Here is a 13399-nt window from a genome sequence, read left to right on the forward strand (position 1 = left end):
GAGATGCTATTGACCTTGGATGGAAGTCTTGAAAGGTCTTAGGTCTTGGATTAAAATGGTAAGTTAGATATCTTGCTGCCTCAAGACTGCTAAATATATGGGAAGCACGGATGTCGATCAAGGATGAAGAATTTTAAACTGAATGTTTGATAGACTGGACTTCATTAAACACTTCTGCTCTGCAAAAGACAATATCAAGAGAATGAGGGGCACCTGGATGGCTCAGTCATTAAGCGGCTGCCTTCGGCTCAGGTCATGATCCCAGGGTCCTGGGATCAAGCCCCACATTGGGCTCCCTGCTCAGCTGGAAACTTGCTTCTTTCTCTCCCACTTCCCCTGCTTGTGTTCCTTCTCTCTTTCAAATAAATAATAAAATCTTTAAAAAGAGAGAGAGAGAATGAGAATACAAGCCACAAACTGAGAGAAAACATTTGCAAAAGACATACCTGCTAAAGGACTACTATCCAAAATACCCAATAAACACTTAACACTCAATAACAAGAAAACAAACAACCTGATTTCAAAAATGGAGCAAAGATCTTAACAGAAACCTTCCCAGAGAAAATATACAGGTGGCAAATAAGCCCATGAAAAGATGCTCCTCATCATACGTCATCAGGGAAATACAAATTAAAACAACAACGAGCTATCACTAGACCCTTACCAGCCAAATCCAGAACACGGACAACAGCAAGTCTTGGTGAGGATGTGGAACTATAGGAATCGTCATTCATTGCTAGTGGGAATGCAAAATGCTACAGACACTTAGGCAGTAGGTTTAGTGTAACTCTTACCATAAAACCCGCCTATCACAATCCTCGGTATTTACCCAAACCAGCTGAAAACTTATGTCTACACAAAAACCTGCACACAGTCATAGCAGCTTCTTTCATAATTACCAACACTTGAGAGCAACCGAGATGTCCTTCAAAGTGAGTGGATAAACTGAGACACATCTAGGCATGGAATATTATTCCATGCTAAAAGGGAAAGAGCTGGTGCTTGACAGGCTCCCTGCTCAGCGGGGAGTCTGCTTCTCCCTCTCCTTCTGCCCCGCCCCCTCCTCGTGCACTCTCTCTCTCTCAAATAAATAAAATCTCTAAAAAATAAAAAAGGAAAAAAATTAAAGGAATTGAGCTATCAAGACATGAAAAGGCACGTAAGAACCTTAAGTGCATATTACTAAGTGAAAGAAGCTAATATGAAAAAGATATCCTGGCTATATGATTCCAAGTATCTGACATTCTGGAAAAGGCAAAACTATGGAGACAGTAAAAAAGACCAGTAGCTGCCAAGGATAGGGGGATAGGGAGATGAATAGACAAGAGCACGGAAGATTTTTAGGACAGTGAACATACTCTGAATGATCTTATAATCTACAAATCGATTGTAGATTATAATCTACAAATCTACAGAACAACATGAAGAGTGAACACTAAAGAAAACTACAGACTTTAGGTGATTGTGGTATTTCCATATAGTTTCATCCTTGGTAAAAAAGGTACCATTCTGATGACTGATGGCAAAGATTCAGGATATCAGAGCCAGACATGACAGTGAATTACAGAATCTTAGGTGGATATTAAAGTTTATTTGAGGTCTTTTTTTTGGGGGGGGGGTCTAGGCCACTTTCATCTAGATCATAAGGGTCCAGGAGACCCCAGATGGTATCCAAGCCTTTGTGTTTAATCAAGAATTTCCCTCCAAAATCTCCCATCTGTTTCCATTCGCCTGTCCCAGGCAAATACAAACCACAGGTATTTGACCCTAACTGAGGGACAGGGTACCCAGACAAAATGAATGTGTAAGTCATGGTATGTGTATTTTCCCAGCAGTTTCTGCAATTAGAGAACTTTGTAATTCAAGATGGGCATATGTAGTTGTATGAGAGAAAAAGGAATTTGAGGTTTCTCCATGAGGTATAAATAACATAAATCCTTAACTTGCACTAAGCTTTTACTGAGCTTTACTTTTAAAAATAATGTCTTCAGGGGCGCCTGGGTGGCTCAGTGGTTAAGCCGCTGCCTTTGGCTCAGGTCATGATCTCAGGGTCCTGGGATCGAGTCCCGCATTGGGCTCTCTGCTCAGCAGGGAGCCTGCTTCCTCCTCTCTCTCTCTCTCTCTCTGCCTGCCTCTCTGCCTACTTGTGATTTCTCTCTGTCAAATAAATAAATAAAATCTTTAAAAAAATAATAATAATAATGTCTTCAGAATGCAAGACGTTTTGTCATCTTGACCCAGTGGAAATTTTTACCTCAAACTCTTGACACTGAGGACTCTTTCTACAGATGTTTTAATTAGAATGATATGAATATTGATGAATATTCATAAACCATTTTTCAGAGCAAATACAATTAAGCCAGAATATTAGTTAGGAATTATATCCAGCTATGAGTAAACTGAGACCTGAAAAAAATAGTATATTGATCACACAAGAGTTTATGCTGTCATGTAAAAGAAGTCTGGAGATTCTCCAAAAAGGAGACTATGATTCCAAGAAGTCATCAAGACCCCCCACCTCTCCCACTGTCCTTCTCCTCCATCCTCAGCCTGTGGCTTTCATCTTTAAGGACTCATTCTAGAGAAGGCTGCTGGAAATCCAGCTATGACAGGAGGAAAAAGAAAGAAGGGCCAGTTACCTCTTCTTAATGCACCTCTTCAGAAACCCCATCTACCAACTCTGCTTATTCTGGATTTGGCTGGTAAGGGTCTAGCTCTGGTGTATAAAGGGCTATATTAACAGCAAGGAAAACTGGGAAATGTCGTTTTTCAGCAGGGTGCCTCTCCCAGCATTCCCCTGAGAAAATGGGGGAAACAGATAGGAAAGGCCACCTTAAGTCTAACACACCAGTTTAATTTTTGATTAATTTTCTATTTGGCACAGTTCAAAAGTTCCAGATTTTTCCATATTTCATTTTACCTAAAGTTAGTATTAATTCCTTTTTATTTGAAATTTACACTGGAAATTTCATTGACTCCTACATTTTAGTCCATAACTAATTTTACCAAATACAGTTTATGCCATTGTGAGACTTCTTTTGTGTATATTATTTCTACCAAAGTAAAACTTTTTAATATCAAATATTGCACTTTTATATTATTTCAAGAAAATTTTATGTTACTCCTACTAATATTGGAGAGAGTACAAATACTATTCCTTATGACTTTTTAAATCCCTGAATATTTAAAATTATAATTCCCACCCGCATTGTTTTCCTCAAAGGTAACCACTATTAAATATTTCTTGTGTATCCCTCCATAAAAAGTTAAATGTATATTATATTTATTTCTTAGCAAATCTTGGAGAAAATAGACACCAATTTGGTAAAAGAGAACATTAGAAAAGCAAAGAGAAGCCTACAGGAGAGACCCACAAAAAGAGTTTGACACAAAGAAGCCCAAGCAGACAGAAAGGGCAAGAAAAAGAAAAGCCTACTCCATCAGTCCAGAAGGATTGCAAGGTGAGGCAGATGAATCAGAGGCTGGGGAGATAGGAGGTCAGAAATGTGCCCATCTCCCTTCCCCTGCTTGGGGAGAAAGTATAGTTGGTTAAGTCCAGAGGACCTCTTGCTTTACAGGCCATTTGTACCTAGTTAGAAACTGCTCGCAAGATAACCCTGTACCTCTGGTGGCCTCCAAGACAACAGATAGAATGCTCAGGCAGAGAAGGGGTTCAGTTTCTCCTCCTGAGCCCTCTTTGTTTTCTGTTTTGTGAATGGTAGATTGACCAGTTGGTCTGCCATGTGCCTACCTTCTTGGGACAAACAGATACACCCACTACCCCTACTACCGGTTAGATGGTTGAACTGAGAACTGGATGGACCCATGGCAGGGACTCCCAAAAGAGGTCAGGGAATAGGGAAGACAGGGATCATCTAGATCCTCTACATTCTGACCTGAGAAAGACCAAGGACTACATATGTAGAACCCACAAACATCAGCAGAGATGCCAGTGGAACATTCAAGGACAGGACCAGGCCAGGCCTACCTCAGGGGACATAAGCTCTACCTGCCAAAAGTCTAGCACAAGACACAAAAGTCTAGACCCTTTTCCTAGAAGACCATGAAGTTGTGGAAGCCTGTCTTCCACGCACTCCAGCACCATCTTGGAGAAGAGTAGAGAGAAGAAGGAAGAGATCTGAAATACTAGGAAATTATTCCCTGAGACATTGGACTGACCCTGAATAATTTTAAATCATGGAATCAGACCACGTCTTATATTGGATTGAGCTAAGTCAGTTCCCATTCCCCAAAGGAACTAGAGATGAGAGGAGTTCGTGAGGCAGAACTTATCAGTTATATTTAACTCCATAATCTTTCTTTGCATGTCGGATTAAGGAGAGGCCATTTGTGACTTCACCAGAACTGGTAAATTCTTTAATGATCCAGGGGTCAGAATGTTCTGCTTCATTCCATAACTGTTGTCTCATGTAGTCTCACTTGAGGTTAACTCCATCGACAAATAAAGACAAAATAAATGGCTCATAAAATAGGAAGTAGCAGAACTGGAGGAAAGGGTTCTGTTTCTCCAGCTAGTTCTCTCTCCACTGGCTCCAGATTCTCCACCAAAGACGCCCCCCCACCCCAAATTTTTTTTTTTTTCAGAGATAACAGACACATTCTGGGCACAGCTCTCTGAATATACTAAAGTTTCTCACTCCAGCCAAAGAGTAAATTCTTACACTGAAAAGGCCCCACACACCAAAGCCTGGGAGAAACAACCAGCTTCCCCCTCTCTCAGGGTTCTGTTCTCCCCAGGCACCCACAAATTCTGCTAAAGCTCCAGACTGTGCTTCTCATTTCATTCTGTTCCAAGGACAGTTTATTTGCAGCTTCCCCAACTCCCATAAGACCTCACTGTACCTCCGTTGATCTGATTTAATTAAAATCAAATCTTGAAAAAGCTCACACCCAGTACTCGCCTGATAACAATGTTCACTTGTCCTTCCTTGCTAATTTACTGGAAAACCATACTGAGGCCCCCACTGAACCCACGGACTGAAGACTCAACCATATGATCATCCAAATACTCATTTCTCACTTCCTAAACTAGTTAAATAGACAGGTTCAGGTTCACAGGAAGCTCCAAGATCTCAGGAAACTTTTCCAGGGTCCAAGGATGTGAGCTGTGTTTCCTTTAAGATGCATTGGAAATCTAGCCTTGAAATGATGTGTCTAAATCGCACTCTCACTCTGCGGGCTCCAGCTGCTCGAGTTTCATGAGGATGACTTCTCAGGGCCCTCAGATCTTATTTCACATCAAGTGAAGTCTGGTCTTGATTAAAGTTGCAGGGAGGGAAGCATATGGCAGTCAGAGAGGCAGACGCTGGGTAATAAGCCCCTGCAGGTTCAGCTCTGAAGAAAGTAAGAGCCCGTCTACTGGCTGCCGTTCGTTGAAGTTGGGCTCCAAAGGAAACACGAGCTTGCACATTCCCTGTGTTTATATATTTGAGTTAATTGAGTTCTTAATTATTAAAAGTGATCCCAGCCAGGCAAGGGATTTAGTGAACTAAGTATTAAAATAACACATCATTGAGGCAAATTTTCTCCAAAGTTCCCCTGATACAGTAAGTTTGGAGACTCATTGCTGTCATATATTTTTACAGGAAGGGAGGAGCAGAGCTGAGAACATTCAAATTTCACTAAGCTTTTGCATCTGCAGAGTGGAAGCCATAATGTCTTTAGCTTTTGAATTCGGCTAGAACCAGACAAAACATTTCTTCTCGGAAACACTTCCATTTGCTGTGAGAACCAGCCATACAAAGAGGAAATGGATCCTCTCTTCCTGTCATCAAAGCTCCAGGCCAGACCAGACCAGAAATTGCACCGGTCACTTCTGTAGACATAGCACGGAGAGAGGCTTTGCAGAGGGATCTCCTGACACAAGGGATTAGGACAGGGGTCTTGTCCTAAACTCTGAGGAGCTCTTTATGTTGTAGGAGAAAGACTTAGAGGTAAAGTTGCTCTGCTTCATAAATGTTTTGCCTTTTTAGTATACTAGTGTAGAATACTCTAAAATAGAAGGATAGTATTGCAGGACACTCCTGTTTTTTGAGATGTCTGCTTCCTTCCCTGTTAAAACAATGTGCTATTCAGTCCTTTTTCCTCCACACAATTTTTAACCACTGCTTTTCAAAAACGTTTGTTGTACAGAAAGAGCAGAAATGTGTTTTCACCACAGTCAAACCAGGTTTGACCTGGTACCCTGGACACTCTACAGTGGGTTTTCCTTGGCTGACAGTGTCCTGTCTTCACTAGCAGCTTTTCCCAAGTAAAACCCCAGGATTCCTAGAAGTATCCACCATGACACATGCCTGGGAACTGAGATCCTGGGAACTAGGAAAAGGATCCTCATCACTGTGGGAGGAAGGAACAGGGCTGGAGGGGGAGAAGCAGGGAAATGAGGTGCTCACCATCTTTAGCGAGAGATAGCTTCACTCTGACAGCAGCAATTTTGATGTTCTAAGGAGACCTGGATTCTCAACACATTTACTGAACACCTGCTCTACATTATTTCAAACTTAGTTCTCAGGTAAACATCCCATTTTATCCATCAAGAAAGTGAGTCTCTGGAAAGTTAATGGACTTGACCAAGTTCACGAAGGAGCCACAGGCACAATAGGGATTCCCACCCCCATGTCCAGAAGTCCAAGACCTGGGCACTTGTTCCACAGACCAAACAGCCTGATAATACTGCCCAGAGGGTAAAGAGTTGGCTCTCCTTGAGAATGGAGTCACTCAGGCTCTGCTGGTCTGGGGGCTGTGCTGGGGGAAGGAGACAAGGGGAACTGGACAGTTTGATGGCCACCTCCAGGTAGAAGCAAATGGTGAGACCTCAGACCCACCCAGTTACTTTGTAGTTGTTACCCATCCTCTTATCTACCTTTTCACTCCTACCAGGGCTTCCCCTTCCCCCTCTGTCCATCATTATCCCCCCACTCAAATATATCTCTCTCACTCATCCAATCACCTCTCTCCTTCCTCCCAGTGTCCAAAGGGAGCTCCCACCTGCTGGCAGGATTGCCTCCGTGCAACAAGGGATTCTTCCTGGTTAGGGCCAAATCCCAAAAGAGAGAGAAGAAGGGAGAATGATGAGAAGACAAGGAACCCAAAACAACACATAGTGTTTTCAAGATAATGTCTCATTAGGAGTCAGCGGGGACAGGGGGTCCTTTAGGTGCTCCTTCTGTACCGTCTTATTCCTGACACATCTCCCTACAATGCCCTCTGTGTCTCTGTGGAAACCAAGCCTTGCAGAGCCCTGGCTAGTGGCACTCCTCCACCCCCAACACAGATGGAGGAATGGCCCTGCAGCTGACTTTCTAACGTGAATAATATTCCCTGGGGGCAATGGTGGGAGCTCTGGCCACCTGAATGTCTTCCTGGTGGAGCTTCAGGGAATTGGACGAAGTCTCCTTCCCTGAGGCAGTGGAGCCGCCCTGAGACCTGTCTGAAACCTCCCAAGCTCTGTACCAGACTGCCCCGAGCAGGGAATAGGCCCTGAGCAAATTTGTGCTGGCATGCCTGTGAGGGCCTATCTGTCTGTCTGGCAGGAAGAGAGCCCTCAAGTCACCTCACAGAAAGCCAGGACCACCCCCCCACCAACACTTCATTTGACATCCAGGACGTGACCCTCTAGGGAGATTTTTTTTTCCTCTCACAGGAATTGTTGCATCTTCCTTCTAAAATTTCTGGCCTGAGGGTTATTTTTGAACAGGCACCAACTCAACACAAAGGCTACTTTTCTACTTCCTGAGGCGTGAGTGATTTTTGTCAAAGACTCATGGCCTGGGGATAGTCTCTCCAGACCCTCCCTCTCTGAGGCGGACTTCCAGCTTCAAGGCAAACTTCTAATATTCAAAGTCAAATCGCCCACAGCCAAGTCTCCAGCCTTCATCAGCACGTTTGTATCCTGCACTCTCGTGGCATGGACAGAATCTCTCCCTCAGGCTGCTTCTGGAAGGTCTGTGGGTTGGTTGGAAAGTGGAAGAGAAAGCAGCCCAGTGTGGGAGGGTGGGGAACAGTGAAACCTGGGGAGGTAGTCCATTTACTGAGACGGCAACATACTGTCCCCCATTCAGTTTCCACAGCCTTTGGCGTGGCTCCCTGGTGGTTCTGAGACATGGCATGCAAAGCTGCCTCTGTGGCCACAGACAAATGCGGGGAGGTGAACCATGAGAGACTATGGACTCTAAAAAACAATCTGAGGGGTTTGAATTGGCGGGTGGGTGGGAGGTTGGGGTACCAGGTGGTGGGTATTATAGAGGGCACGGATTGCATGGAGCACTGGGTGTGGTGAAAAAATAATGAATATTGTTATGCCGAAAATAAATAAAAAATAAATTTAAAAAAAATGCGGTGAAGTAGGAGGCCGCACTGAAGTTAGGCCCAACTGCCTGGGACGCTGCCAGGGGAACTGTGTAGAACACTTCCTTTGTCAGTCAAGATCATCGCTGAACATGGGCAAGAAGCCCAAGAAGCTGTGGGGCCCATGCAGGTTGACCACCTCTTCTGAAGGTCTTGGTTGATAGACAGCTTCATGTTTTGTGTCCATACATGGGATTTTGCTCGAAGACTTCAGTCACACCAACATTTATTGATAACTCAGTTTTCTTCACTGTCTAAAAGACTAATGGAGTTCAACAAAATTCTGATTTTTCCTAAAGCTACTGATGGTACTTTTTAAAAATAACAGACACTAAATTGTTTTTCTTTGGGGGGTGACCTTGTTTTGCTGATACCCTGGTTCACGTGAAGTCTGACCAGTGGCAGCCTAAGATCGATCCTGGTCTTCTTTCCAGTTGCAAAAACCAAAAGAGAACATCGTTGCTCTGGGCTACAAGCATACACAGATCTCAGGTTCATGGGAAGAAGTTAAAAAATAAGCCTTCTTTTGTTTTCAGTCATTCTATTACCATTGTTAAGAATATTTAGAAATAAACAACCTCACCTAAATGTATTTACTGCTCTTGGAAAAGCAGTGTTCCAACAGAGAAGGCTTACTGGGACCTTGGGATTATCTCCAAATGGAATGTCTTTTTGAAGTTTCTTCATAAAATTCTCTTTGTTTTTCAAAGCAGATAGCATTCCAGTGCTAGTGTTGGGCTGCCCCATCCAGCAATTGCTAAACATGAAGTCCTAAGGCAACTCTCCAGTGTATAAAGTCTAAAGCCAAACAGGACACATATTTCAGAAAGTTCCATCCAAGAAGGCACAATGGAATTGCATCCAGTAATTACCAAACCCCCATTATCTTAGACTTCCCCAAGGAAGTATCTATCTTACTGACTCAAGATGTTCTCTTTCAGTGTGAGTGTGAGAGTTTCTGTTTTGCTGAAATAAAAGTTGCTTTGTTGAGTCTCTTTATTTTTTATTGTTATGTTAGTCAAATCTCTTTAAATTAATATCCACTGTACACTTGATTAGAAATGCCTTCTAGGTCCACCAGCATGATTGGAATATAACAGACTGGCAATTCCATCTTTCATTCTATATTGGTCTGAAACATGTCTAGGATGAAAAAGAATATTGATTACATCCATGTAACACAGTTCATGTGAATAGAAACTGAAATAGGTCACTTTCTTTTTTTTCTTTTTTTAAGATTTTATCTATTTATTTGACAGGGAGAAAGAAAGCACACAAGCAGGGGGAGTGGCAGAGGGAGAAGGAAAAGCAGGCTCCCTCTCAGGTTGCACAGGGCCCAACCCCAGGACCCAGAGATCATGACCTGAGCCAAAGGCAGACGCTTAACTGAGCCACCCAGGTGCCCCCTCATTATTTCTTAGATCCCACATTTTTCTCTTTTGTGGCTTACAGAGAAAAGTTGCCGATGAATGCAATTTCATCTGATGTAAGATACTTTCTGCCTTGGGTTTGTCTTTGTTTCCAATAGGATTTACTGAAAAAGTATTGATCACAATGAGATCCACCATTGCCCAGTGATACCACCCATACTGATCAGACAATTTTGCAGACAATTCATAGCATGCATTGAAAACTCAGGAGACCATATTATCAGTATCATCCTGTCTTTATTTAAAATGCTGACATTTTGTTCATCATAGATTTTTTTCATTAACTTTGGTGTTTTTTTTAATATTGCATGAAAATATTTTATTGCTCTGTTTTTTTGGTACCCAGTGCAGCTGCATTGGTCACATCACCCTCGTCCAGATTCCAGTGCATACTCCTCTTCCTAACGAATCTCAGAAGAAATGCAGAAGTTCCACAGAAGAATACAGTTCATATTCCTTCAACAGGGGAACAGCAAAAATGGTTCTGACAATCTCTTCTTATATGAGGATTTCCAAGAACTTTGAAGATGCCCCTGGACCAAAGCTAAAGGTCCACTGTGTACTGTTGGACAATGCACAATTCTAGGGGACACTGCTCTCATTAGAGTTTAATCAGCGCTCCCCATTGCTACCACCGTCGGTCCACAAGCTGTTGGTCATGGGTCCACCATTAAATAGATTGCCTCAGAATCTAAATCAACTGTGTCCCTAAGCACACTGGTTCGTGCAATTTTTTTTTTAAATAACAAGACTTGGTCAATGAAGGAATCAGCGCATTGAGGGACATTCTGCTCCAAGTTCTTTGAAGACGTGCACTTTGGGTAGCAGCAATCCCGATGAGAGGGGCTCAGATTGTGGAAAAGAAAATCTACACAGCTGAGCATGGACCTTCTGTTTTCACCTCTCCTACCTTCTTGATAGATGCATCTCCCCTCGCGAAACCAGCAGAAAGATCTCTTCAGCCTCCCCTTTAATCCTCACCCTTATCCTTACATCTCCAACATTTGAAACTTTCCTGTTCCCTTTCCTGGAGGTGAAAGTTCTTGGACACTGTTCTGGTTAGGAGCGCGAGGTACTCACCCAGGAGGACTCCCGCAATCCTGAAACCCATACGCAATACTGATTTCTTAAAATTAAACACAAATAACATGGATGCTCTGCTACACCAAAGAAGAGTTTCTTTTCCTTCAGCCACCCAGTCACAGTATCTTAAGCTGTTATACCTATGAGGATACCAGAAACATTGGGGATTGAGGCTCTTTCTTAGAAGTCTGACACAGATGGTGTGGGGCCTAAAGGGCTTGGTGAAAGCCTCAGTGAGAAAGGCAGGAGTAGGAAGTCCTTCGTAAAATTTTGCTTTCAGACTAGTATTTTAACTCAAACTTAGATGAGTTACCATTGACAGAAGGGAAATTTATCAATTCACTGACTACAAGGATATCAATTTAAAAGACGAACGTTCTTTGAAAAATGCTCTGCCTATTTATGCTTTCTCTGTCAAACAAAACCTTAAAAAAAAATTATCTTGTTTCTGTTACATATATTCAGAGCACTTTCAGCCCAGGACCCACCCATCTATTGAATGTCTTGACCTCAATTTCCAGGGGAGCCTTAGGGAGCCTTTAGGATTTGTTGCAAATGCTAAGGATGGATGACTTTTAATGCTGTTGGAGTCACCCAATTGTCCATAATACTTCCCGGGAGCTGATTTAGCAAGGGAGCTAGTTTTTGAAGGTTGTTTGTCTTGGGCAATTAGAATAAGAGGGTATCCCTGCTTCCAATATCTAAAATATAAAATGTATCTGAAAGTAAAATATAAATATATCTGAAAGAAGCATATTAACTTGGGGCAATGACAGAGGTCAAAGATGTGGCCACCTTGGTCTAGTGCGGCAATGTAATAGTGTAAATCACTGCACTGGCAGTGAGTTTTCTTAACTGAAGTGCCAGTAACACTGTGAAATAAATGAGTGAAATAAGAGCAGATTGATGTATTTTCATCAAGCTTCCCTCTGTTACAAGCAAACTCAAATTTTGTTTTTGAAGAGTGGATGCAAATATATTAGTATTTGTTCTCCCTGGTTACTGCAGAATATTTGAATATTTCAAAACAAGTTTTTTTTTTTTTCCTGCTAAGCCATATTATAAAGGAAAGCACTATTTAATAGGCATCTGCAAATACTTGCTGAATAAATACTGTATGATGAACCTACTGTAAGTTTTGAAGATCTTATAAAGGTGAATGAGAAAATTAGTTAAGGTAATAAAATTGGGTCAGTGTGCCTGGGTGGCTCAGTCAAAAAAAAAAAAAAAAAAAAAATTATCTTGTTAAAAAATAAAATAAGGGGGATAAAAAAAGCAGAGGCTCAGGAAAGCCAAAATGGAAATCTTCATTCTTTTTTTTGTTTTGTTTAAAGACTTTATTTATTTATTTGACAGAGATCACAAGTAGGCAGAGAGGCAGGTAGAGAGAGAGGGGGAAGCGGGCTCCCCACTAAGCAGAGAGCCCGATGCAGCGCTGGATCCCAGGACCCTGAGATCATGACCTGAGCTGAAGGCAGAGGCTTTAACCCACAGAGCCACCCAGGTGCCCCAGAAATCTTCATTCTTGACAAGAAACATCTCTGCTTCTGAGAGGTGATTTTAAAGAAAATAGTTATTAATGTTATAAATTTGTCTTCCTCTCATGTAGAATTGTGGGTTTTTTTCAAACTTTCTAGCAATACTATTCCAGTGAGTTCCTGCAGTTTCTGAAGGGAGTTTCTCAGCAATATTATTCCATCTTCCAGGTGAAAACTAAAATATTTTCTTGAAATAACTCTAAGGATTTCTGAAACTGAGCCATGGGAAATCTTAATAATTTGAAAAATCTTGGACATCTTAGAAGATCATTAAAGAAACCAAAATCAAGTTCTCCTCTTCCATGTTTAAGAGCAAAGAGCTTTGTTTAAAAAAATTAACAAACTGAATTATGTCTTAATAAGAACTCTAAGTTGACAGGACGCTGGTGTTAGGTTGCATAAGAGGATTTTAAAATTAAATTATAAAAAAAATTTTGTTTTCACAGAGAGATTTCTTCCCAAGCCTTGGGTATTAAATGCCATACCCTTTATTAGGTATAATGATATAGTTATTTAACACTCGCATTTTTTAGCATACTCTCTGTATTTCATGCCTGGCCATTCGCCATTAATTTAAGTTATTCTCCAAATTTATGGAGAGCAGTAAAGCTAGTAATTAAGTTACAGACGTTGTCGAAGGAATAGGCGGTTTCTTCCCCAGTTTGTCTCACTACTGGCATCCTCTCACTTCTTAAGCAACATTGCCATCTCGTGGCTAAATCCATAACATTTTCCAGGAGAAAAACCCCAGCCTAAATGAACTAAAGAGATTCAGATTCACCAAAAATTAGAATGGATTTATGTCCCTAGAATTTCCTCTAATTGTGGATCAACTTGGTTAAGAAGGGAGAAATCATCTCAAGAAATTTCGCAACTTTAGTTTCCAATGATCTATGTTGTTTCATCTTACGTGACCACATCTGGCTATTCAATGAAGAAAAGCTAAATTCAGGCAAGGAAAATATTAAGAAAAAAAATCTA

The sequence above is a fragment of the Mustela lutreola genome, chromosome 1 (assembly GCF_030435805.1).
Source record: "Mustela lutreola isolate mMusLut2 chromosome 1, mMusLut2.pri, whole genome shotgun sequence".
Taxonomy (NCBI): domain Eukaryota; kingdom Metazoa; phylum Chordata; class Mammalia; order Carnivora; family Mustelidae; genus Mustela; species Mustela lutreola.